Below are 23460 nucleotides of genomic sequence, written 5' to 3' on the forward strand. Positions count from 1 at the left end.
CCCGGGGCTCCCGCGGTTCCTCTCGCCCGGGCCGCTTTCCCTCCACCCCCCTCCGCCGCCTCCGCCTCCTCTCGCGCCGCCCCCTGAGCGCCCACCGCCCTGCACACCAGCCCCCAGCCCGCACCCCGGGATAGGCTGTGGGCGTTCCTGGGGCTTGGAGGTGGAAGGGCTGGGCTGTGGGCGCCTGGCTGTGCCACGGGCACCCGCAGAGGGCCAGGGTTCCGCGTTGCGCTGCGCGTGTGGCGTGTGGCGTGTGGCGAGCGGGTCGGGCCCACCACGCATGGCCTGTGGTGAGGTGGGGGCACGTGGGGTTTGAATGGAGCCGGGTTGGGCAAGGTTGGGGGGGCGGGCCGCTGGCGGCAGAGGGAGTGGAAGGGAGGGCGAAGGGCAAGGAAAGGAAAAGAAAAGGAGAAAAGCCTACAGCACCCGGTATTCCCAGGCGGTCTCCCATCCAAGTACTAACCAGGCCCGACCCTGCTTAGCTTCCGAGATCAGACGAGATCGGGCGCGTTCAGGGTGGTATGGCCGTAGACGCCTGTGGCTGCCGCTCGGTGCCCCAAGAGCCTGCTCCGCCCCTCCCAGCCCCAGCCCCAGCCCCAGCCCAGCCCCTGCCGAGCGATTGTCAGCCCTCCTCGCCTGGCCTGGGCCTGGTGCCTGCCTGCCTGCCTGCCTGCCTGCCTGCCAGCCAGCACGCCCAGGGGACAAGATGCCTCCGGCACCCCGGAGCCGCGGAAGTCCGCGCGCTCTCCCGTCCCGGGACTCTCCTGCCGCGCCGCCGCTTGGCTCCCGGGATGGCAACGGGGTGGGTCGGGGCGCCGGGGGCGAGGCCCGAGGTGTTCTCAGAGCGCCCCCCAACCCCCCCGCCCCCCGCGGGGAGCACAACCCGCCCACTGGCCTTTCCTCCTCTCCCGGCCGCCGGGCTCAAAGCCCACCGGAAGCCTCGGGCGCCACCACAGACCATCATCACCATCCCAACCCCCTGGCCCTTCCTCCGCCACCCTTCCCCTCCCCACCCAGCGACACCAGGACCTGATCGAGAGACACCAGGGGCCGGCTCACAATACGCACACACACAGACACACAGGGAAAGACAGAGAGACACGGAGTGGGGGGACACTTAGGGGACACACTGGACGGGAGAGACGGGGAGGGACAGAGTGTGTGTGTGTGTGTGTGTGTGTGTGTGTGTGTGTGGTCTGTGTGTGTGACAGAGAGAGAGAAAGAGAGAGAGAGATTAGATTATCCAACACACAGACCCTGTCACACCCCAGCACAGACACGCAGACCCCGACCCGGATGCGGACGGGGACAGGGACAGGGACAGAGACCCAGGTGCACACAGGTGACACACACCCACACACAGGGACACACAGGACGCTGTGTGGGCGCGGCAGCTAGCCCACGGGAGGGCGGTCGCGCTTGGGCGCGCTTTGGGCAAGGCGGCCGCGCCCTGGAGCTGCCATAGGAGCCCTCCCTCGGAGCCCGAGGACTTGCAGCCCAGGTGGCGGGAATCCCGATGGGCTGCCATTCCTGCCCAGCACCCCTCTGGCGTGGGGGCGTGCGAGGCATTCTTTCTTTTGCCCCGTCCTTTATTTTCTGGTGGCCCTTGTCGCCGTGGTGCGGGGCGCCCCGGGGTCTCGCTGAGGGAGCGAGCCTCGCTGTTCCGCTGAGACGGGGCGCGGAGTCGGGTGCCCACGGGGCCTGAGGCCCCGGGCGGTTGGCCATCTTGTGTCCTGTGCGCACGGAGCACGGACGCCCGGGCCCAGGGGCAAAGGGACGGTGACCGGTGCGAAGGAGGGCCATGCCCTTCTGGCGGGAGCGCAGCCCAGGGCTGGTGGGGAGAAGGTGTAGGCGGGCCCAGGCAGGAGGCGGGGCCGGCAGGCGGTTGGCCCGGGGCGCTGCGGTGGGCGGGCGGCCCAAGCGAACTGCTAGGGGCTCGGGAGAGGAGAGGGCCCGGAGGCAGGGAGGAGGCCGAGAACCCAGGGAGCGCACGCCTGCAGAGGCGGGGTCACGGCCCGCCCGGGGCTCCCGCGGTTCCTCTCGCCCGGGCCGCTTTCCCTCCACCCCCCTCCGCCGCCTCCGCCTCCTCTCGCGCCGCCCCCTGAGCGCCCACCGCCCTGCACACCAGCCCCCAGCCCGCACCCCGGGATAGGCTGTGGGCGTTCCTGGGGCTTGGAGGTGGAAGGGCTGGGCTGTGGGCGCCTGGCTGTGCCACGGGCACCCGCAGAGGGCCAGGGTTCCGCGTTGCGCTGCGCGTGTGGCGTGTGGCGTGTGGCGAGCGGGTCGGGCCCACCACGCATGGCCTGTGGTGAGGTGGGGGCACGTGGGGTTTGAATGGAGCCGGGTTGGGCAAGGTTGGGGGGGCGGGCCGCTGGCGGCAGAGGGAGTGGAAGGGAGGGCGAAGGGCAAGGAAAGGAAAAGAAAAGGAGAAAAGCCTACAGCACCCGGTATTCCCAGGCGGTCTCCCATCCAAGTACTAACCAGGCCCGACCCTGCTTAGCTTCCGAGATCAGACGAGATCGGGCGCGTTCAGGGTGGTATGGCCGTAGACGCCTGTGGCTGCCGCTCGGTGCCCCAAGAGCCTGCTCCGCCCCTCCCAGCCCCAGCCCCAGCCCCAGCCCAGCCCCTGCCGAGCGATTGTCAGCCCTCCTCGCCTGGCCTGGGCCTGGTGCCTGCCTGCCTGCCTGCCTGCCTGCCTGCCAGCCAGCACGCCCAGGGGACAAGATGCCTCCGGCACCCCGGAGCCGCGGAAGTCCGCGCGCTCTCCCGTCCCGGGACTCTCCTGCCGCGCCGCCGCTTGGCTCCCGGGATGGCAACGGGGTGGGTCGGGGCGCCGGGGGCGAGGCCCGAGGTGTTCTCAGAGCGCCCCCCAACCCCCCCGCCCCCCGCGGGGAGCACAACCCGCCCACTGGCCTTTCCTCCTCTCCCGGCCGCCGGGCTCAAAGCCCACCGGAAGCCTCGGGCGCCACCACAGACCATCATCACCATCCCAACCCCCTGGCCCTTCCTCCGCCACCCTTCCCCTCCCCACCCAGCGACACCAGGACCTGATCGAGAGACACCAGGGGCCGGCTCACAATACGCACACACACAGACACACAGGGAAAGACAGAGAGACACGGAGTGGGGGGACACTTAGGGGACACACTGGACGGGAGAGACGGGGAGGGACAGAGTGTGTGTGTGTGTGTGTGTGTGTGTGTGTGTGTGGTCTGTGTGTGTGACAGAGAGAGAGAAAGAGAGAGAGAGATTAGATTATCCAACACACAGACCCTGTCACACCCCAGCACAGACACGCAGACCCCGACCCGGATGCGGACGGGGACAGGGACAGGGACAGAGACCCAGGTGCACACAGGTGACACACACCCACACACAGGGACACACAGGACGCTGTGTGGGCGCGGCAGCTAGCCCACGGGAGGGCGGTCGCGCTTGGGCGCGCTTTGGGCAAGGCGGCCGCGCCCTGGAGCTGCCATAGGAGCCCTCCCTCGGAGCCCGAGGACTTGCAGCCCAGGTGGCGGGAATCCCGATGGGCTGCCATTCCTGCCCAGCACCCCTCTGGCGTGGGGGCGTGCGAGGCATTCTTTCTTTTGCCCCGTCCTTTATTTTCTGGTGGCCCTTGTCGCCGTGGTGCGGGGCGCCCCGGGGTCTCGCTGAGGGAGCGAGCCTCGCTGTTCCGCTGAGACGGGGCGCGGAGTCGGGTGCCCACGGGGCCTGAGGCCCCGGGCGGTTGGCCATCTTGTGTCCTGTGCGCACGGAGCACGGACGCCCGGGCCCAGGGGCAAAGGGACGGTGACCGGTGCGAAGGAGGGCCATGCCCTTCTGGCGGGAGCGCAGCCCAGGGCTGGTGGGGAGAAGGTGTAGGCGGGCCCAGGCAGGAGGCGGGGCCGGCAGGCGGTTGGCCCGGGGCGCTGCGGTGGGCGGGCGGCCCAAGCGAACTGCTAGGGGCTCGGGAGAGGAGAGGGCCCGGAGGCAGGGAGGAGGCCGAGAACCCAGGGAGCGCACGCCTGCAGAGGCGGGGTCACGGCCCGCCCGGGGCTCCCGCGGTTCCTCTCGCCCGGGCCGCTTTCCCTCCACCCCCCTCCGCCGCCTCCGCCTCCTCTCGCGCCGCCCCCTGAGCGCCCACCGCCCTGCACACCAGCCCCCAGCCCGCACCCCGGGATAGGCTGTGGGCGTTCCTGGGGCTTGGAGGTGGAAGGGCTGGGCTGTGGGCGCCTGGCTGTGCCACGGGCACCCGCAGAGGGCCAGGGTTCCGCGTTGCGCTGCGCGTGTGGCGTGTGGCGTGTGGCGAGCGGGTCGGGCCCACCACGCATGGCCTGTGGTGAGGTGGGGGCACGTGGGGTTTGAATGGAGCCGGGTTGGGCAAGGTTGGGGGGGCGGGCCGCTGGCGGCAGAGGGAGTGGAAGGGAGGGCGAAGGGCAAGGAAAGGAAAAGAAAAGGAGAAAAGCCTACAGCACCCGGTATTCCCAGGCGGTCTCCCATCCAAGTACTAACCAGGCCCGACCCTGCTTAGCTTCCGAGATCAGACGAGATCGGGCGCGTTCAGGGTGGTATGGCCGTAGACGCCTGTGGCTGCCGCTCGGTGCCCCAAGAGCCTGCTCCGCCCCTCCCAGCCCCAGCCCCAGCCCCAGCCCAGCCCCTGCCGAGCGATTGTCAGCCCTCCTCGCCTGGCCTGGGCCTGGTGCCTGCCTGCCTGCCTGCCTGCCTGCCTGCCTGCCAGCCAGCACGCCCAGGGGACAAGATGCCTCCGGCACCCCGGAGCCGCGGAAGTCCGCGCGCTCTCCCGTCCCGGGACTCTCCTGCCGCGCCGCCGCTTGGCTCCCGGGATGGCAACGGGGTGGGTCGGGGCGCCGGGGGCGAGGCCCGAGGTGTTCTCAGAGCGCCCCCCAACCCCCCCGCCCCCCGCGGGGAGCACAACCCGCCCACTGGCCTTTCCTCCTCTCCCGGCCGCCGGGCTCAAAGCCCACCGGAAGCCTCGGGCGCCACCCATCATCACCATCCCAACCCCCTGGCCCTTCCTCCGCCACCCTTCCCCTCCCCACCCAGCGACACCAGGACCTGATCGAGAGACACCAGGGGCCGGCTCAAATACGCACACACACAGACACACAGGGAAAGACAGAGAGACACGGAGTGGGGGGACACTTAGGGGACACACTGGACGGGAGAGACGGGGAGGGACAGAGTGTGTGTGTGTGTGTGTGTGTGTGTGTGTGTGTGTGGTCTGTGTGTGTGACAGAGAGAGAGAAAGAGAGAGAGAGATTAGATTATCCAACACACAGACCCTGTCACACCCCAGCACAGACACGCAGACCCCGACCCGGATGCGGACGGGGACAGGGACAGGGACAGAGACCCAGGTGCACACAGGTGACACACACCCACACACAGGGACACACAGGACGCTGTGTGGGCGCGGCAGCTAGCCCACGGGAGGGCGGTCGCGCTTGGGCGCGCTTTGGGCAAGGCGGCCGCGCCCTGGAGCTGCCATAGGAGCCCTCCCTCGGAGCCCGAGGACTTGCAGCCCAGGTGGCGGGAATCCCGATGGGCTGCCATTCCTGCCCAGCACCCCTCTGGCGTGGGGGCGTGCGAGGCATTCTTTCTTTTGCCCCGTCCTTTATTTTCTGGTGGCCCTTGTCGCCGTGGTGCGGGGCGCCCCGGGGTCTCGCTGAGGGAGCGAGCCTCGCTGTTCCGCTGAGACGGGGCGCGGAGTCGGGTGCCCACGGGGCCTGAGGCCCCGGGCGGTTGGCCATCTTGTGTCCTGTGCGCACGGAGCACGGACGCCCGGGCCCAGGGGCAAAGGGACGGTGACCGGTGCGAAGGAGGGCCATGCCCTTCTGGCGGGAGCGCAGCCCAGGGCTGGTGGGGAGAAGGTGTAGGCGGGCCCAGGCAGGAGGCGGGGCCGGCAGGCGGTTGGCCCGGGGCGCTGCGGTGGGCGGGCGGCCCAAGCGAACTGCTAGGGGCTCGGGAGAGGAGAGGGCCCGGAGGCAGGGAGGAGGCCGAGAACCCAGGGAGCGCACGCCTGCAGAGGCGGGGTCACGGCCCGCCCGGGGCTCCCGCGGTTCCTCTCGCCCGGGCCGCTTTCCCTCCACCCCCCTCCGCCGCCTCCGCCTCCTCTCGCGCCGCCCCCTGAGCGCCCACCGCCCTGCACACCAGCCCCCAGCCCGCACCCCGGGATAGGCTGTGGGCGTTCCTGGGGCTTGGAGGTGGAAGGGCTGGGCTGTGGGCGCCTGGCTGTGCCACGGGCACCCGCAGAGGGCCAGGGTTCCGCGTTGCGCTGCGCGTGTGGCGTGTGGCGTGTGGCGTGTGGCCAGCGGGTCGGGCCCACCACGCATGGCCTGTGGTGAGGTGGGGGCACGTGGGGTTTGAATGGAGCCGGGTTGGGCAAGGTTGGGGGGGCGGGCCGCTGGCGGCAGAGGGAGTGGAAGGGAGGGCGAAGGGCAAGGAAAGGAAAAGAAAAGGAGAAAAGCCTACAGCACCCGGTATTCCCAGGCGGTCTCCCATCCAAGTACTAACCAGGCCCGACCCTGCTTAGCTTCCGAGATCAGACGAGATCGGGCGCGTTCAGGGTGGTATGGCCGTAGACGCCTGTGGCTGCCGCTCGGTGCCCCAAGAGCCTGCTCCGCCCCTCCCAGCCCCAGCCCCAGCCCCAGCCCAGCCCCTGCCGAGCGATTGTCAGCCCTCCTCGCCTGGCCTGGGCCTGGTGCCTGCCTGCCTGCCTGCCTGCCTGCCTGCCAGCCAGCACGCCCAGGGGACAAGATGCCTCCGGCACCCCGGAGCCGCGGAAGTCCGCGCGCTCTCCCGTCCCGGGACTCTCCTGCCGCGCCGCCGCTTGGCTCCCGGGATGGCAACGGGGTGGGTCGGGGCGCCGGGGGCGAGGCCCGAGGTGTTCTCAGAGCGCCCCCCAACCCCCCCGCCCCCCGCGGGGAGCACAACCCGCCCACTGGCCTTTCCTCCTCTCCCGGCCGCCGGGCTCAAAGCCCACCGGAAGCCTCGGGCGCCACCACAGACCATCATCACCATCCCAACCCCCTGGCCCTTCCTCCGCCACCCTTCCCCTCCCCACCCAGCGACACCAGGACCTGATCGAGAGACACCAGGGGCCGGCTCACAATACGCACACACACAGACACACAGGGAAAGACAGAGAGACACGGAGTGGGGGGACACTTAGGGGACACACTGGACGGGAGAGACGGGGAGGGACAGAGTGTGTGTGTGTGTGTGTGTGTGTGTGTGTGTGGTCTGTGTGTGTGACAGAGAGAGAGAAAGAGAGAGAGAGATTAGATTATCCAACACACAGACCCTGTCACACCCCAGCACAGACACGCAGACCCCGACCCGGATGCGGGACGGGGACAGGGACAGGGACAGAGACCCAGGTGCACACAGGTGACACACACCCACACACAGGGACACACAGGACGCTGTGTGGGCGCGGCAGCTAGCCCACGGGAGGGCGGTCGCGCTTGGGCGCGCTTTGGGCAAGGCGGCCGCGCCCTGGAGCTGCCATAGGAGCCCTCCCTCGGAGCCCGAGGACTTGCAGCCCAGGTGGCGGGAATCCCGATGGGCTGCCATTCCTGCCCAGCACCCCTCTGGCGTGGGGGCGTGCGAGGCATTCTTTCTTTTGCCCCGTCCTTTATTTTCTGGTGGCCCTTGTCGCCGTGGTGCGGGGCGCCCCGGGGTCTCGCTGAGGGAGCGAGCCTCGCTGTTCCGCTGAGACGGGGCGCGGAGTCGGGTGCCCACGGGGCCTGAGGCCCCGGGCGGTTGGCCATCTTGTGTCCTGTGCGCACGGAGCACGGACGCCCGGGCCCAGGGGCAAAGGGACGGTGACCGGTGCGAAGGAGGGCCATGCCCTTCTGGCGGGAGCGCAGCCCAGGGCTGGTGGGGAGAAGGTGTAGGCGGGCCCAGGCAGGAGGCGGGGCCGGCAGGCGGTTGGCCCGGGGCGCTGCGGTGGGCGGGCGGCCCAAGCGAACTGCTAGGGGCTCGGGAGAGGAGAGGGCCCGGAGGCAGGGAGGAGGCCGAGAACCCAGGGAGCGCACGCCTGCAGAGGCGGGGTCACGGCCCGCCCGGGGCTCCCGCGGTTCCTCTCGCCCGGGCCGCTTTCCCTCCACCCCCCTCCGCCGCCTCCGCCTCCTCTCGCGCCGCCCCCTGAGCGCCCACCGCCCTGCACACCAGCCCCCAGCCCGCACCCCGGGATAGGCTGTGGGCGTTCCTGGGGCTTGGAGGTGGAAGGGCTGGGCTGTGGGCGCCTGGCTGTGCCACGGGCACCCGCAGAGGGCCAGGGTTCCGCGTTGCGCTGCGCGTGTGGCGTGTGGCGTGTGGCGAGCGGGTCGGGCCCACCACGCATGGCCTGTGGTGAGGTGGGGGCACGTGGGGTTTGAATGGAGCCGGGTTGGGCAAGGTTGGGGGGGCGGGCCGCTGGCGGCAGAGGGAGTGGAAGGGAGGGCGAAGGGCAAGGAAAGGAAAAGAAAAGGAGAAAAGCCTACAGCACCCGGTATTCCCAGGCGGTCTCCCATCCAAGTACTAACCAGGCCCGACCCTGCTTAGCTTCCGAGATCAGACGAGATCGGGCGCGTTCAGGGTGGTATGGCCGTAGACGCCTGTGGCTGCCGCTCGGTGCCCCAAGAGCCTGCTCCGCCCCTCCCAGCCCCAGCCCCAGCCCCAGCCCAGCCCCTGCCGAGCGATTGTCAGCCCTCCTCGCCTGGCCTGGGCCTGGTGCCTGCCTGCCTGCCTGCCTGCCTGCCTGCCAGCCAGCACGCCCAGGGGACAAGATGCCTCCGGCACCCCGGAGCCGCGGAAGTCCGCGCGCTCTCCCGTCCCGGGACTCTCCTGCCGCGCCGCCGCTTGGCTCCCGGGATGGCAACGGGGTGGGTCGGGGCGCCGGGGGCGAGGCCCGAGGTGTTCTCAGAGCGCCCCCCAACCCCCCCGCCCCCCGCGGGGAGCACAACCCGCCCACTGGCCTTTCCTCCTCTCCCGGCCGCCGGGCTCAAAGCCCACCGGAAGCCTCGGGCGCCACCACAGACCATCATCACCATCCCAACCCCCTGGCCCTTCCTCCGCCACCCTTCCCCTCCCCACCCAGCGACACCAGGACCTGATCGAGAGACACCAGGGGCCGGCTCACAATACGCACACACACAGACACACAGGGAAAGACAGAGAGACACGGAGTGGGGGGACACTTAGGGGACACACTGGACGGGAGAGACGGGGAGGGACAGAGTGTGTGTGTGTGTGTGTGTGTGTGTGTGTGTGTCTGTGTGTGTGACAGAGAGAGAGAAAGAGAGAGAGAGATTAGATTATCCAACACACAGACCCTGTCACACCCCAGCACAGACACGCAGACCCCGACCCGGATGCGGACGGGGACAGGGACAGGGACAGAGACCCAGGTGCACACAGGTGACACACACCCACACACAGGGACACACAGGACGCTGTGTGGGCGCGGCAGCTAGCCCACGGGAGGGCGGTCGCGCTTGGGCGCGCTTTGGGCAAGGCGGCCGCGCCCTGGAGCTGCCATAGGAGCCCTCCCTCGGAGCCCGAGGACTTGCAGCCCAGGTGGCGGGAATCCCGATGGGCTGCCATTCCTGCCCAGCACCCCTCTGGCGTGGGGGCGTGCGAGGCATTCTTTCTTTTGCCCCGTCCTTTATTTTCTGGTGGCCCTTGTCGCCGTGGTGCGGGGCGCCCCGGGGTCTCGCTGAGGGAGCGAGCCTCGCTGTTCCGCTGAGACGGGGCGCGGAGTCGGGTGCCCACGGGGCCTGAGGCCCCGGGCGGTTGGCCATCTTGTGTCCTGTGCGCACGGAGCACGGACGCCCGGGCCCAGGGGCAAAGGGACGGTGACCGGTGCGAAGGAGGGCCATGCCCTTCTGGCGGGAGCGCAGCCCAGGGCTGGTGGGGAGAAGGTGTAGGCGGGCCCAGGCAGGAGGCGGGGCCGGCAGGCGGTTGGCCCGGGGCGCTGCGGTGGGCGGGCGGCCCAAGCGAACTGCTAGGGGCTCGGGAGAGGAGAGGGCCCGGAGGCAGGGAGGAGGCCGAGAACCCAGGGAGCGCACGCCTGCAGAGGCGGGGTCACGGCCCGCCCGGGGCTCCCGCGGTTCCTCTCGCCCGGGCCGCTTTCCCTCCACCCCCCTCCGCCGCCTCCGCCTCCTCTCGCGCCGCCCCCTGAGCGCCCACCGCCCTGCACACCAGCCCCCAGCCCGCACCCCGGGATAGGCTGTGGGCGTTCCTGGGGCTTGGAGGTGGAAGGGCTGGGCTGTGGGCGCCTGGCTGTGCCACGGGCACCCGCAGAGGGCCAGGGTTCCGCGTTGCGCTGCGCGTGTGGCGTGTGGCGTGTGGCGAGCGGGTCGGGCCCACCACGCATGGCCTGTGGTGAGGTGGGGGCACGTGGGGTTTGAATGGAGCCGGGTTGGGCAAGGTTGGGGGGGCGGGCCGCTGGCGGCAGAGGGAGTGGAAGGGAGGGCGAAGGGCAAGGAAAGGAAAAGAAAAGGAGAAAAGCCTACAGCACCCGGTATTCCCAGGCGGTCTCCCATCCAAGTACTAACCAGGCCCGACCCTGCTTAGCTTCCGAGATCAGACGAGATCGGGCGCGTTCAGGGTGGTATGGCCGTAGACACCTGTGGCTGCCGCTCGGTGCCCCAAGAGCCTGCTCCGCCCCTCCCAGCCCCAGCCCCAGCCCCAGCCCAGCCCCTGCCGAGCGATTGTCAGCCCTCCTCGCCTGGCCTGGGCCTGGTGCCTGCCTGCCTGCCTGCCTGCCAGCCAGCACGCCCAGGGGACAAGATGCCTCCGGCACCCCGGAGCCGCGGAAGTCCGCGCGCTCTCCCGTCCCGGGACTCTCCTGCCGCGCCGCCGCTTGGCTCCCGGGATGGCAACGGGGTGGGTCGGGGCGCCGGGGGCGAGGCCCGAGGTGTTCTCAGAGCGCCCCCCAACCCCCCCGCCCCCCGCGGGGAGCACAACCCGCCCACTGGCCTTTCCTCCTCTCCCGGCCGCCGGGCTCAAAGCCCACCGGAAGCCTCGGGCGCCACCACAGACCATCATCACCATCCCAACCCCCTGGCCCTTCCTCCGCCACCCTTCCCCTCCCCACCCAGCGACACCAGGACCTGATCGAGAGACACCAGGGGCCGGCTCACAATACGCACACACACAGACACACAGGGAAAGACAGAGAGACACGGAGTGGGGGGACACTTAGGGGACACACTGGACGGGAGAGACGGGGAGGGACAGAGTGTGTGTGTGTGTGTGTGTGTGTGTGTGTGTGTGTGGTCTGTGTGTGTGACAGAGAGAGAGAAAGAGAGAGAGAGATTAGATTATCCAACACACAGACCCTGTCACACCCCAGCACAGACACGCAGACCCCGACCCGGATGCGGACGGGGACAGGGACAGGGACAGAGACCCAGGTGCACACAGGTGACACACACCCACACACAGGGACACACAGGACGCTGTGTGGGCGCGGCAGCTAGCCCACGGGAGGGCGGTCGCGCTTGGGCGCGCTTTGGGCAAGGCGGCCGCGCCCTGGAGCTGCCATAGGAGCCCTCCCTCGGAGCCCGAGGACTTGCAGCCCAGGTGGCGGGAATCCCGATGGGCTGCCATTCCTGCCCAGCACCCCTCTGGCGTGGGGGCGTGCGAGGCATTCTTTCTTTTGCCCCGTCCTTTATTTTCTGGTGGCCCTTGTCGCCGTGGTGCGGGGCGCCCCGGGGTCTCGCTGAGGGAGCGAGCCTCGCTGTTCCGCTGAGACGGGGCGCGGAGTCGGGTGCCCACGGGGCCTGAGGCCCCGGGCGGTTGGCCATCTTGTGTCCTGTGCGCACGGAGCACGGACGCCCGGGCCCAGGGGCAAAGGGACGGTGACCGGTGCGAAGGAGGGCCATGCCCTTCTGGCGGGAGCGCAGCCCAGGGCTGGTGGGGAGAAGGTGTAGGCGGGCCCAGGCAGGAGGCGGGGCCGGCAGGCGGTTGGCCCGGGGCGCTGCGGTGGGCGGGCGGCCCAAGCGAACTGCTAGGGGCTCGGGAGAGGAGAGGGCCCGGAGGCAGGGAGGAGGCCGAGAACCCAGGGAGCGCACGCCTGCAGAGGCGGGGTCACGGCCCGCCCGGGGCTCCCGCGGTTCCTCTCGCCCGGGCCGCTTTCCCTCCACCCCCCTCCGCCGCCTCCGCCTCCTCTCGCGCCGCCCCCTGAGCGCCCACCGCCCTGCACACCAGCCCCCAGCCCGCACCCCGGGATAGGCTGTGGGCGTTCCTGGGGCTTGGAGGTGGAAGGGCTGGGCTGTGGGCGCCTGGCTGTGCCACGGGCACCCGCAGAGGGCCAGGGTTCCGCGTTGCGCTGCGCGTGTGGCGTGTGGCGGTGTGGCGTGTGGCGTGTGGCGTGTGGCGAGCGGGTCGGGCCCACCACGCATGGCCTGTGGTGAGGTGGGGGCACGTGGGGTTTGAATGGAGCCGGGTTGGGCAAGGTTGGGGGGGCGGGCCGCTGGCGGCAGAGGGAGTGGAAGGGAGGGCGAAGGGCAAGGAAAGGAAAAGAAAAGGAGAAAAGCCTACAGCACCCGGTATTCCCAGGCGGTCTCCCATCCAAGTACTAACCAGGCCCGACCCTGCTTAGCTTCCGAGATCAGACGAGATCGGGCGCGTTCAGGGTGGTATGGCCGTAGACGCCTGTGGCTGCCGCTCGGTGCCCCAAGAGCCTGCTCCGCCCCTCCCAGCCCCAGCCCCAGCCCCAGCCCAGCCCCTGCCGAGCGATTGTCAGCCCTCCTCGCCTGGCCTGGGCCTGGTGCCTGCCTGCCTGCCTGCCTGCCTGCCTGCCAGCCAGCACGCCCAGGGGACAAGATGCCTCCGGCACCCCGGAGCCGCGGAAGTCCGCGCGCTCTCCCGTCCCGGGACTCTCCTGCCGCGCCGCCGCTTGGCTCCCGGGATGGCAACGGGGTGGGTCGGGGCGCCGGGGGCGAGGCCCGAGGTGTTCTCAGAGCGCCCCCCAACCCCCCCGCCCCCCGCGGGGAGCACAACCCGCCCACTGGCCTTTCCTCCTCTCCCGGCCGCCGGGCTCAAAGCCCACCGGAAGCCTCGGGCGCCACCACAGACCATCATCACCATCCCAACCCCCTGGCCCTTCCTCCGCCACCCTTCCCCTCCCCACCCAGCGACACCAGGACCTGATCGAGAGACACCAGGGGCCGGCTCACAATACGCACACACACAGACACACAGGGAAAGACAGAGAGACACGGAGTGGGGGGACACTTAGGGGACACACTGGACGGGAGAGACGGGGAGGGACAGAGTGTGTGTGTGTGTGTGTGTGTGTGTGTGTGTGTGGTCTGTGTGTGTGACAGAGAGAGAGAAAGAGAGAGAGAGATTAGATTATCCAACACACAGACCCTGTCACACCCCAGCACAGACACGCAGACCCCGACCCGGATGCGGACGGGGACAGGGACAGGGACAGAGACCCAGGTGCACACAGGTGACACACACCCACACACAGGGACACACAGGACGCTGTGTGGGCGCGGCAGCTAGCCCACGGGAGGGCGGTCGCGCTTGGGCGCGCTTTGGGCAAGGCGGCCGCGCCCTGGAGCTGCCATAGGAGCCCTCCCTCGGAGCCCGAGGACTTGCAGCCCAGGTGGCGGGAATCCCGATGGGCTGCCATTCCTGCCCAGCACCCCTCTGGCGTGGGGGCGTGCGAGGCATTCTTTCTTTTGCCCCGTCCTTTATTTTCTGGTGGCCCTTGTCGCCGTGGTGCGGGGCGCCCCGGGGTCTCGCTGAGGGAGCGAGCCTCGCTGTTCCGCTGAGACGGGGCGCGGAGTCGGGTGCCCACGGGGCCTGAGGCCCCGGGCGGTTGGCCATCTTGTGTCCTGTGCGCACGGAGCACGGACGCCCGGGCCCAGGGGCAAAGGGACGGTGACCGGTGCGAAGGAGGGCCATGCCCTTCTGGCGGGAGCGCAGCCCAGGGCTGGTGGGGAGAAGGTGTAGGCGGGCCCAGGCAGGAGGCGGGGCCGGCAGGCGGTTGGCCCGGGGCGCTGCGGTGGGCGGGCGGCCCAAGCGAACTGCTAGGGGCTCGGGAGAGGAGAGGGCCCGGAGGCAGGGAGGAGGCCGAGAACCCAGGGAGCGCACGCCTGCAGAGGCGGGGTCACGGCCCGCCCGGGGCTCCCGCGGTTCCTCTCGCCCGGGCCGCTTTCCCTCCACCCCCCTCCGCCGCCTCCGCCTCCTCTCGCGCCGCCCCCTGAGCGCCCACCGCCCTGCACACCAGCCCCCAGCCCGCACCCCGGGATAGGCTGTGGGCGTTCCTGGGGCTTGGAGGTGGAAGGGCTGGGCTGTGGGCGCCTGGCTGTGCCACGGGCACCCGCAGAGGGCCAGGGTTCCGCGTTGCGCTGCGCGTGTGGCGTGTGGCGTGTGGCGAGCGGGTCGGGCCCACCACGCATGGCCTGTGGTGAGGTGGGGGCACGTGGGGTTTGAATGGAGCCGGGTTGGGCAAGGTTGGGGGGGCGGGCCGCTGGCGGCAGAGGGAGTGGAAGGGAGGGCGAAGGGCAAGGAAAGGAAAAGAAAAGGAGAAAAGCCTACAGCACCCGGTATTCCCAGGCGGTCTCCCATCCAAGTACTAACCAGGCCCGACCCTGCTTAGCTTCCGAGATCAGACGAGATCGGGCGCGTTCAGGGTGGTATGGCCGTAGACACCTGTGGCTGCCGCTCGGTGCCCCAAGAGCCTGCTCCGCCCCTCCCAGCCCCAGCCCCAGCCCCAGCCCAGCCCCTGCCGAGCGATTGTCAGCCCTCCTCGCCTGGCCTGGGCCTGGTGCCTGCCTGCCTGCCTGCCTGCCTGCCTGCCAGCCAGCACGCCCAGGGGACAAGATGCCTCCGGCACCCCGGAGCCGCGGAAGTCCGCGCGCTCTCCCGTCCCGGGACTCTCCTGCCGCGCCGCCGCTTGGCTCCCGGGATGGCAACGGGGTGGGTCGGGGCGCCGGGGGCGAGGCCCGAGGTGTTCTCAGAGCGCCCCCCAACCCCCCCGCCCCCCGCGGGGAGCACAACCCGCCCACTGGCCTTTCCTCCTCTCCCGGCCGCCGGGCTCAAAGCCCACCGGAAGCCTCGGGCGCCACCACAGACCATCATCACCATCCCAACCCCCTGGCCCTTCCTCCGCCACCCTTCCCCTCCCCACCCAGCGACACCAGGACCTGATCGAGAGACACCAGGGGCCGGCTCACAATACGCACACACACAGACACACAGGGAAAGACAGAGAGACACGGAGTGGGGGGACACTTAGGGGACACACTGGACGGGAGAGACGGGGAGGGACAGAGTGTGTGTGTGTGTGTGTGTGTGTGTGTGTGTGTGTGTGGTCTGTGTGTGTGACAGAGAGAGAGAAAGAGAGAGAGAGATTAGATTATCCAACACACAGACCCTGTCACACCCCAGCACAGACACGCAGACCCCGACCCGGATGCGGACGGGGACAGGGACAGGGACAGAGACCCAGGTGCACACAGGTGACACACACCCACACACAGGGACACACAGGACGCTGTGTGGGCGCGGCAGCTAGCCCACGGGAGGGCGGTCGCGCTTGGGCGCGCTTTGGGCAAGGCGGCCGCGCCCTGGAGCTGCCATAGGAGCCCTCCCTCGGAGCCCGAGGACTTGCAGCCCAGGTGGCGGGAATCCCGATGGGCTGCCATTCCTGCCCAGCACCCCTCTGGCGTGGGGGCGTGCGAGGCATTCTTTCTTTTGCCCCGTCCTTTATTTTCTGGTGGCCCTTGTCGCCGTGGTGCGGGGCGCCCCGGGGTCTCGCTGAGGGAGCGAGCCTCGCTGTTCCGCTGAGACGGGGCGCGGAGTCGGGTGCCCACGGGGCCTGAGGCCCCGGGCGGTTGGCCATCTTGTGTCCTGTGCGCACGGAGCACGGACGCCCGGGCCCAGGGGCAAAGGGACGGTGACCGGTGCGAAGGAGGGCCATGCCCTTCTGGCGGGAGCGCAGCCCAGGGCTGGTGGGGAGAAGGTGTAGGCGGGCCCAGGCAGGAGGCGGGGCCGGCAGGCGGTTGGCCCGGGGCGCTGCGGTGGGCGGGCGGCCCAAGCGAACTGCTAGGGGCTCGGGAGAGGAGAGGGCCCGGAGGCAGGGAGGAGGCCGAGAACCCAGGGAGCGCACGCCTGCAGAGGCGGGGTCACGGCCCGCCCGGGGCTCCCGCGGTTCCTCTCGCCCGGGCCGCTTTCCCTCCACCCCCCTCCGCCGCCTCCGCCTCCTCTCGCGCCGCCCCCTGAGCGCCCACCGCCCTGCACACCAGCCCCCAGCCCGCACCCCGGGATAGGCTGTGGGCGTTCCTGGGGCTTGGAGGTGGAAGGGCTGGGCTGTGGGCGCCTGGCTGTGCCACGGGCACCCGCAGAGGGCCAGGGTTCCGCGTTGCGCTGCGCGTGTGGCGTGTGGCGTGTGGCGAGCGGGTCGGGCCCACCACGCATGGCCTGTGGTGAGGTGGGGGCACGTGGGGTTTGAATGGAGCCGGGTTGGGCAAGGTTGGGGGGGCGGGCCGCTGGCGGCAGAGGGAGTGGAAGGGAGGGCGAAGGGCAAGGAAAGGAAAAGAAAAGGAGAAAAGCCTACAGCACCCGGTATTCCCAGGCGGTCTCCCATCCAAGTACTAACCAGGCCCGACCCTGCTTAGCTTCCGAGATCAGACGAGATCGGGCGCGTTCAGGGTGGTATGGCCGTAGACGCCTGTGGCTGCCGCTCGGTGCCCCAAGAGCCTGCTCCGCCCCTCCCAGCCCCAGCCCCAGCCCCAGCCCAGCCCCTGCCGAGCGATTGTCAGCCCTCCTCGCCTGGCCTGGGCCTGGTGCCTGCCTGCCTGCCTGCCTGCCTGCCTGCCAGCCAGCACGCCCAGGGGACAAGATGCCTCCGGCACCCCGGAGCCGCGGAAGTCCGCGCGCTCTCCCGTCCCGGGACTCTCCTGCCGCGCCGCCGCTTGGCTCCCGGGATGGCAACGGGGTGGGTCGGGGCGCCGGGGGCGAGGCCCGAGGTGTTCTCAGAGCGCCCCCCAACCCCCCCGCCCCCCGCGGGGAGCACAACCCGCCCACTGGCCTTTCCTCCTCTCCCGGCCGCCGGGCTCAAAGCCCACCGGAAGCCTCGGGCGCCACCACAGACCATCATCACCATCCCAACCCCCTGGCCCTTCCTCCGCCACCCTTCCCCTCCCCACCCAGCGACACCAGGACCTGATCGAGAGACACCAGGGGCCGGCTCACAATACGCACACACACAGACACACAGGGAAAGACAGAGAGACACGGAGTGGGGGGACACTTAGGGGACACACTGGACGGGAGAGACGGGGAGGGACAGAGTGTGTGTGTGTGTGTGTGTGTGTGTGTGTGTGTGGTCTGTGTGTGTGACAGAGAGAGAGAAAGAGAGAGAGAGATTAGATTATCCAACACACAGACCCTGTCACACCCCAGCACAGACACGCAGACCCCGACCCGGATGCGGACGGGGACAGGGACAGGGACAGAGACCCAGGTGCACACAGGTGACACACACCCACACACAGGGACACACAGGACGCTGTGTGGGCGCGGCAGCTAGCCCACGGGAGGGCGGTCGCGCTTGGGCGCGCTTTGGGCAAGGCGGCCGCGCCCTGGAGCTGCCATAGGAGCCCTCCCTCGGAGCCCGAGGACTTGCAGCCCAGGTGGCGGGAATCCCGATGGGCTGCCATTCCTGCCCAGCACCCCTCTGGCGTGGGGGCGTGCGAGGCATTCTTTCTTTTGCCCCGTCCTTTATTTTCTGGTGGCCCTTGTCGCCGTGGTGCGGGGCGCCCCGGGGTCTCGCTGAGGGAGCGAGCCTCGCTGTTCCGCTGAGACGGGGCGCGGAGTCGGGTGCCCACGGGGCCTGAGGCCCCGGGCGGTTGGCCATCTTGTGTCCTGTGCGCACGGAGCACGGACGCCCGGGCCCAGGGGCAAAGGGACGGTGACCGGTGCGAAGGAGGGCCATGCCCTTCTGGCGGGAGCGCAGCCCAGGGCTGGTGGGGAGAAGGTGTAGGCGGGCCCAGGCAGGAGGCGGGGCCGGCAGGCGGTTGGCCCGGGGCGCTGCGGTGGGCGGGCGGCCCAAGCGAACTGCTAGGGGCTCGGGAGAGGAGAGGGCCCGGAGGCAGGGAGGAGGCCGAGAACCCAGGGAGCGCACGCCTGCAGAGGCGGGGTCACGGCCCGCCCGGGGCTCCCGCGGTTCCTCTCGCCCGGGCCGCTTTCCCTCCACCCCCCTCCGCCGCCTCCGCCTCCTCTCGCGCCGCCCCCTGAGCGCCCACCGCCCTGCACACCAGCCCCCAGCCCGCACCCCGGGATAGGCTGTGGGCGTTCCTGGGGCTTGGAGGTGGAAGGGCTGGGCTGTGGGCGCCTGGCTGTGCCACGGGCACCCGCAGAGGGCCAGGGTTCCGCGTTGCGCTGCGCGTGTGGCGTGTGGCGTGTGGCGAGCGGGTCGGGCCCACCACGCATGGCCTGTGGTGAGGTGGGGGCACGTGGGGTTTGAATGGAGCCGGGTTGGGCAAGGTTGGGGGGGCGGGCCGCTGGCGGCAGAGGGAGTGGAAGGGAGGGCGAAGGGCAAGGAAAGGAAAAGAAAAGGAGAAAAGCCTACAGCACCCGGTATTCCCAGGCGGTCTCCCATCCAAGTACTAACCAGGCCCGACCCTGCTTAGCTTCCGAGATCAGACGAGATCGGGCGCGTTCAGGGTGGTATGGCCGTAGACGCCTGTGGCTGCCGCTCGGTGCCCCAAGAGCCTGCTCCGCCCCTCCCAGCCCCAGCCCCAGCCCCAGCCCAGCCCCTGCCGAGCGATTGTCAGCCCTCCTCGCCTGGCCTGGGCCTGGTGCCTGCCTGCCTGCCTGCCTGCCTGCCTGCCAGCCAGCACGCCCAGGGGACAAGATGCCTCCGGCACCCCGGAGCCGCGGAAGTCCGCGCGCTCTCCCGTCCCGGGACTCTCCTGCCGCGCCGCCGCTTGGCTCCCGGGATGGCAACGGGGTGGGTCGGGGCGCCGGGGGCGAGGCCCGAGGTGTTCTCAGAGCGCCCCCCAACCCCCCCGCCCCCCGCGGGGAGCACAACCCGCCCACTGGCCTTTCCTCCTCTCCCGGCCGCCGGGCTCAAAGCCCACCGGAAGCCTCGGGCGCCACCACAGACCATCATCACCATCCCAACCCCCTGGCCCTTCCTCCGCCACCCTTCCCCTCCCCACCCAGCGACACCAGGACCTGATCGAGAGACACCAGGGGCCGGCTCACAATACGCACACACACAGACACACAGGGAAAGACAGAGAGACACGGAGTGGGGGGACACTTAGGGGACACACTGGACGGGAGAGACGGGGAGGGACAGAGTGTGTGTGTGTGTGTGTGTGTGTGTGTGTGTGTGGTCTGTGTGTGTGACAGAGAGAGAGAAAGAGAGAGAGAGATTAGATTATCCAACACACAGACCCTGTCACACCCCAGCACAGACACGCAGACCCCGACCCGGATGCGGACGGGGACAGGGACAGGGACAGAGACCCAGGTGCACACAGGTGACACACACCCACACACAGGGACACACAGGACGCTGTGTGGGCGCGGCAGCTAGCCCACGGGAGGGCGGTCGCGCTTGGGCGCGCTTTGGGCAAGGCGGCCGCGCCCTGGAGCTGCCATAGGAGCCCTCCCTCGGAGCCCGAGGACTTGCAGCCCAGGTGGCGGGAATCCCGATGGGCTGCCATTCCTGCCCAGCACCCCTCTGGCGTGGGGGCGTGCGAGGCATTCTTTCTTTTGCCCCGTCCTTTATTTTCTGGTGGCCCTTGTCGCCGTGGTGCGGGGCGCCCCGGGGTCTCGCTGAGGGAGCGAGCCTCGCTGTTCCGCTGAGACGGGGCGCGGAGTCGGGTGCCCACGGGGCCTGAGGCCCCGGGCGGTTGGCCATCTTGTGTCCTGTGCGCACGGAGCACGGACGCCCGGGCCCAGGGGCAAAGGGACGGTGACCGGTGCGAAGGAGGGCCATGCCCTTCTGGCGGGAGCGCAGCCCAGGGCTGGTGGGGAGAAGGTGTAGGCGGGCCCAGGCAGGAGGCGGGGCCGGCAGGCGGTTGGCCCGGGGCGCTGCGGTGGGCGGGCGGCCCAAGCGAACTGCTAGGGGCTCGGGAGAGGAGAGGGCCCGGAGGCAGGGAGGAGGCCGAGAACCCAGGGAGCGCACGCCTGCAGAGGCGGGGTCACGGCCCGCCCGGGGCTCCCGCGGTTCCTCTCGCCCGGGCCGCTTTCCCTCCACCCCCCTCCGCCGCCTCCGCCTCCTCTCGCGCCGCCCCCTGAGCGCCCACCGCCCTGCACACCAGCCCCCAGCCCGCACCCCGGGATAGGCTGTGGGCGTTCCTGGGGCTTGGAGGTGGAAGGGCTGGGCTGTGGGCGCCTGGCTGTGCCACGGGCACCCGCAGAGGGCCAGGGTTCCACGTTGCGCTGCGCGTGTGGCGTGTGGCGTGTGGCGAGCGGGTCGGGCCCACCACGCATGGCCTGTGGTGAGGTGGGGGCACGTGGGGTTTGAATGGAGCCGGGTTGGGCAAGGTTGGGGGGGCGGGCCGCTGGCGGCAGAGGGAGTGGAAGGGAGGGCGAAGGGCAAGGAAAGGAAAAGAAAAGGAGAAAAGCCTACAGCACCTGGTATTCCCAGGCGGTCTCCCATCCAAGTACTAACCAGGCCCGACCCTGCTTAGCTTCCGAGATCAGACGAGATCGGGCGCGTTCAGGGTGGTATGGCCGTAGACACCTGTGGCTGCCGCTCGGTGCCCCAAGAGCCTGCTCCGCCCCTCCCAGCCCCAGCCCCAGCCCCAGCCCAGCCCCTGCCGAGCGATTGTCAGCCCTCCTCGCCTGGCCTGGGCCTGGTGCCTGCCTGCCTGCCTGCCTGCCAGCCAGCACGCCCAGGGGACAAGATGCCTCCGGCACCCCGGAGCCGCGGAAGTCCGCGCGCTCTCCCGTCCCGGGACTCTCCTGCCGCGCCGCCGCTTGGCTCCCGGGATGGCAACGGGGTGGGTCGGGGCGCCGGGGGCGAGGCCCGAGGTGTTCTCAGAGCGCCCCCCAACCCCCCCGCCCCCCGCGGGGAGCACAACCCGCCCACTGGCCTTTCCTCCTCTCCCGGCCGCCGGGCTCAAAGCCCACCGGAAGCCTCGGGCGCCACCACAGACCATCATCACCATCCCAACCCCCTGGCCCTTCCTCCGCCACCCTTCCCCTCCCCACCCAGCGACACCAGGACCTGATCGAGAGACACCAGGGGCCGGCTCACAATACGCACACACACAGACACACAGGGAAAGACAGAGAGACACGGAGTGGGGGGACACTTAGGGGACACACTGGACGGGAGAGACGGGGAGGGACAGAGTGTGTGTGTGTGTGTGTGTGTGTGTGTGTGTGTGTGGTCTGTGTGTGTGACAGAGAGAGAGAAAGAGAGAGAGAGATTAGATTATCCAACACACAGACCCTGTCACACCCCAGCACAGACACGCAGACCCCGACCCGGATGCGGACGGGGACAGGGACAGGGACAGAGACCCAGGTGCACACAGGTGACACACACCCACACACAGGGACACACAGGACGCTGTGTGGGCGCGGCAGCTAGCCCACGGGAGGGCGGTCGCGCTTGGGCGCGCTTTGGGCAAGGCGGCCGCGCCCTGGAGCTGCCATAGGAGCCCTCCCTCGGAGCCCGAGGACTTGCAGCCCAGGTGGCGGGAATCCCGATGGGCTGCCATTCCTGCCCAGCACCCCTCTGGCGTGGGGGCGTGCGAGGCATTCTTTCTTTTGCCCCGTCCTTTATTTTCTGGTGGCCCTTGTCGCCGTGGTGCGGGGCGCCCCGGGGTCTCGCTGAGGGAGCGAGCCTCGCTGTTCCGCTGAGACGGGGCGCGGAGTCGGGTGCCCACGGGGCCTGAGGCCCCGGGCGGTTGGCCATCTTGTGTCCTGTGCGCACGGAGCACGGACGCCCGGGCCCAGGGGCAAAGGGACGGTGACCGGTGCGAAGGAGGGCCATGCCCTTCTGGCGGGAGCGCAGCCCAGGGCTGGTGGGGAGAAGGTGTAGGCGGGCCCAGGCAGGAGGCGGGGCCGGCAGGCGGTTGGCCCGGGGCGCTGCGGTGGGCGGGCGGCCCAAGCGAACTGCTAGGGGCTCGGGAGAGGAGAGGGCCCGGAGGCAGGGAGGAGGCCGAGAACCCAGGGAGCGCACGCCTGCAGAGGCGGGGTCACGGCCCGCCCGGGGCTCCCGCGGTTCCTCTCGCCCGGGCCGCTTTCCCTCCACCCCCCTCCGCCGCCTCCGCCTCCTCTCGCGCCGCCCCCTGAGCGCCCACCGCCCTGCACACCAGCCCCCAGCCCGCACCCCGGGATAGGCTGTGGGCGTTCCTGGGGCTTGGAGGTGGAAGGGCTGGGCTGTGGGCGCCTGGCTGTGCCACGGGCACCCGCAGAGGGCCAGGGTTCCGCGTTGCGCTGCGCGTGTGGCGTGTGGCGTGTGGCGAGCGGGTCGGGCCCACCACGCATGGCCTGTGGTGAGGTGGGGGCACGTGGGGTTTGAATGGAGCCGGGTTGGGCAAGGTTGGGGGGGCGGGCCGCTGGCGGCAGAGGGAGTGGAAGGGAGGGCGAAGGGCAAGGAAAGGAAAAGAAAAGGAGAAAAGCCTACAGCACCCGGTATTCCCAGGCGGTCTCCCATCCAAGTACTAACCAGGCCCGACCCTGCTTAGCTTCCGAGATCAGACGAGATCGGGCGCGTTCAGGGTGGTATGGCCGTAGACGCCTGTGGCTGCCGCTCGGTGCCCCAAGAGCCTGCTCCGCCCCTCCCAGCCCCAGCCCCAGCCCCAGCCCAGCCCCTGCCGAGCGATTGTCAGCCCTCCTCGCCTGGCCTGGGCCTGGTGCCTGCCTGCCTGCCTGCCTGCCTGCCTGCCAGCCAGCACGCCCAGGGGACAAGATGCCTCCGGCACCCCGGAGCCGCGGAAGTCCGCGCGCTCTCCCGTCCCGGGACTCTCCTGCCGCGCCGCCGCTTGGCTCCCGGGATGGCAACGGGGTGGGTCGGGGCGCCGGGGGCGAGGCCCGAGGTGTTCTCAGAGCGCCCCCCAACCCCCCCGCCCCCCGCGGGGAGCACAACCCGCCCACTGGCCTTTCCTCCTCTCCCGGCCGCCGGGCTCAAAGCCCACCGGAAGCCTCGGGCGCCACCACAGACCATCATCACCATCCCAACCCCCTGGCCCTTCCTCCGCCACCCTTCCCCTCCCCACCCAGCGACACCAGGACCTGATCGAGAGACACCAGGGGCCGGCTCACAATACGCACACACACAGACACACAGGGAAAGACAGAGAGACACGGAGTGGGGGGACACTTAGGGGACACACTGGACGGGAGAGACGGGGAGGGACAGAGTGTGTGTGTGTGTGTGTGTGTGTGTGTGTGTGTGTGTGTGGTCTGTGTGTGTGACAGAGAGAGAGAAAGAGAGAGAGAGATTAGATTATCCAACACACAGACCCTGTC

The 23460-nt window shown here is 70.1% G+C and overlaps 12 non-coding genes across 12 annotated transcripts; all 12 read right to left on the reverse strand.

Moving 5' to 3' along the window:
• Window positions 1-414: 414 nt before the first annotated feature.
• Window positions 415-533, reverse strand: LOC125281578 (5S ribosomal RNA). Its single transcript, XR_007188799.1, has one exon. It is a non-coding gene; the product is annotated as a 5S ribosomal RNA (ribosomal RNA).
• A 1899-nt stretch (window positions 534-2432) lies between these two features.
• LOC125281579 (5S ribosomal RNA) lies at window positions 2433-2551 on the reverse strand. Its single transcript, XR_007188800.1, has one exon. It is a non-coding gene; the product is annotated as a 5S ribosomal RNA (ribosomal RNA).
• Window positions 2552-4448: 1897 nt separating this feature from the next.
• Window positions 4449-4567, reverse strand: LOC125281607 (5S ribosomal RNA). The gene has a single exon (XR_007188828.2). It is a non-coding gene; the product is annotated as a 5S ribosomal RNA (ribosomal RNA).
• Window positions 4568-6470: 1903 nt separating this feature from the next.
• LOC125281580 (5S ribosomal RNA) lies at window positions 6471-6589 on the reverse strand. The gene has a single exon (XR_007188801.1). It is a non-coding gene; the product is annotated as a 5S ribosomal RNA (ribosomal RNA).
• Window positions 6590-8485: 1896 nt separating this feature from the next.
• On the reverse strand, window positions 8486-8604 carry LOC125281608 (5S ribosomal RNA). The gene has a single exon (XR_007188829.2). It is a non-coding gene; the product is annotated as a 5S ribosomal RNA (ribosomal RNA).
• A 1894-nt stretch (window positions 8605-10498) lies between these two features.
• Window positions 10499-10617, reverse strand: LOC125281581 (5S ribosomal RNA). Its single transcript, XR_007188802.1, has one exon. It is a non-coding gene; the product is annotated as a 5S ribosomal RNA (ribosomal RNA).
• Window positions 10618-12530: 1913 nt separating this feature from the next.
• LOC125281582 (5S ribosomal RNA) lies at window positions 12531-12649 on the reverse strand. The gene has a single exon (XR_007188803.1). It is a non-coding gene; the product is annotated as a 5S ribosomal RNA (ribosomal RNA).
• A 1897-nt stretch (window positions 12650-14546) lies between these two features.
• On the reverse strand, window positions 14547-14665 carry LOC125281583 (5S ribosomal RNA). Its single transcript, XR_007188804.1, has one exon. It is a non-coding gene; the product is annotated as a 5S ribosomal RNA (ribosomal RNA).
• Window positions 14666-16566: 1901 nt separating this feature from the next.
• LOC125281584 (5S ribosomal RNA) lies at window positions 16567-16685 on the reverse strand. The gene has a single exon (XR_007188805.1). It is a non-coding gene; the product is annotated as a 5S ribosomal RNA (ribosomal RNA).
• A 1897-nt stretch (window positions 16686-18582) lies between these two features.
• LOC125281585 (5S ribosomal RNA) lies at window positions 18583-18701 on the reverse strand. Its single transcript, XR_007188806.1, has one exon. It is a non-coding gene; the product is annotated as a 5S ribosomal RNA (ribosomal RNA).
• Window positions 18702-20598: 1897 nt separating this feature from the next.
• Window positions 20599-20717, reverse strand: LOC125281586 (5S ribosomal RNA). The gene has a single exon (XR_007188807.2). It is a non-coding gene; the product is annotated as a 5S ribosomal RNA (ribosomal RNA).
• Window positions 20718-22608: 1891 nt separating this feature from the next.
• Window positions 22609-22727, reverse strand: LOC125281609 (5S ribosomal RNA). Its single transcript, XR_007188830.2, has one exon. It is a non-coding gene; the product is annotated as a 5S ribosomal RNA (ribosomal RNA).
• Between the last annotated feature and the right edge of the window lie 733 nt (window positions 22728-23460).

This window comes from Ursus arctos, unplaced genomic scaffold, assembly GCF_023065955.2.
Source record: "Ursus arctos isolate Adak ecotype North America unplaced genomic scaffold, UrsArc2.0 scaffold_7, whole genome shotgun sequence".
Lineage (NCBI taxonomy): Eukaryota > Metazoa > Chordata > Mammalia > Carnivora > Ursidae > Ursus > Ursus arctos.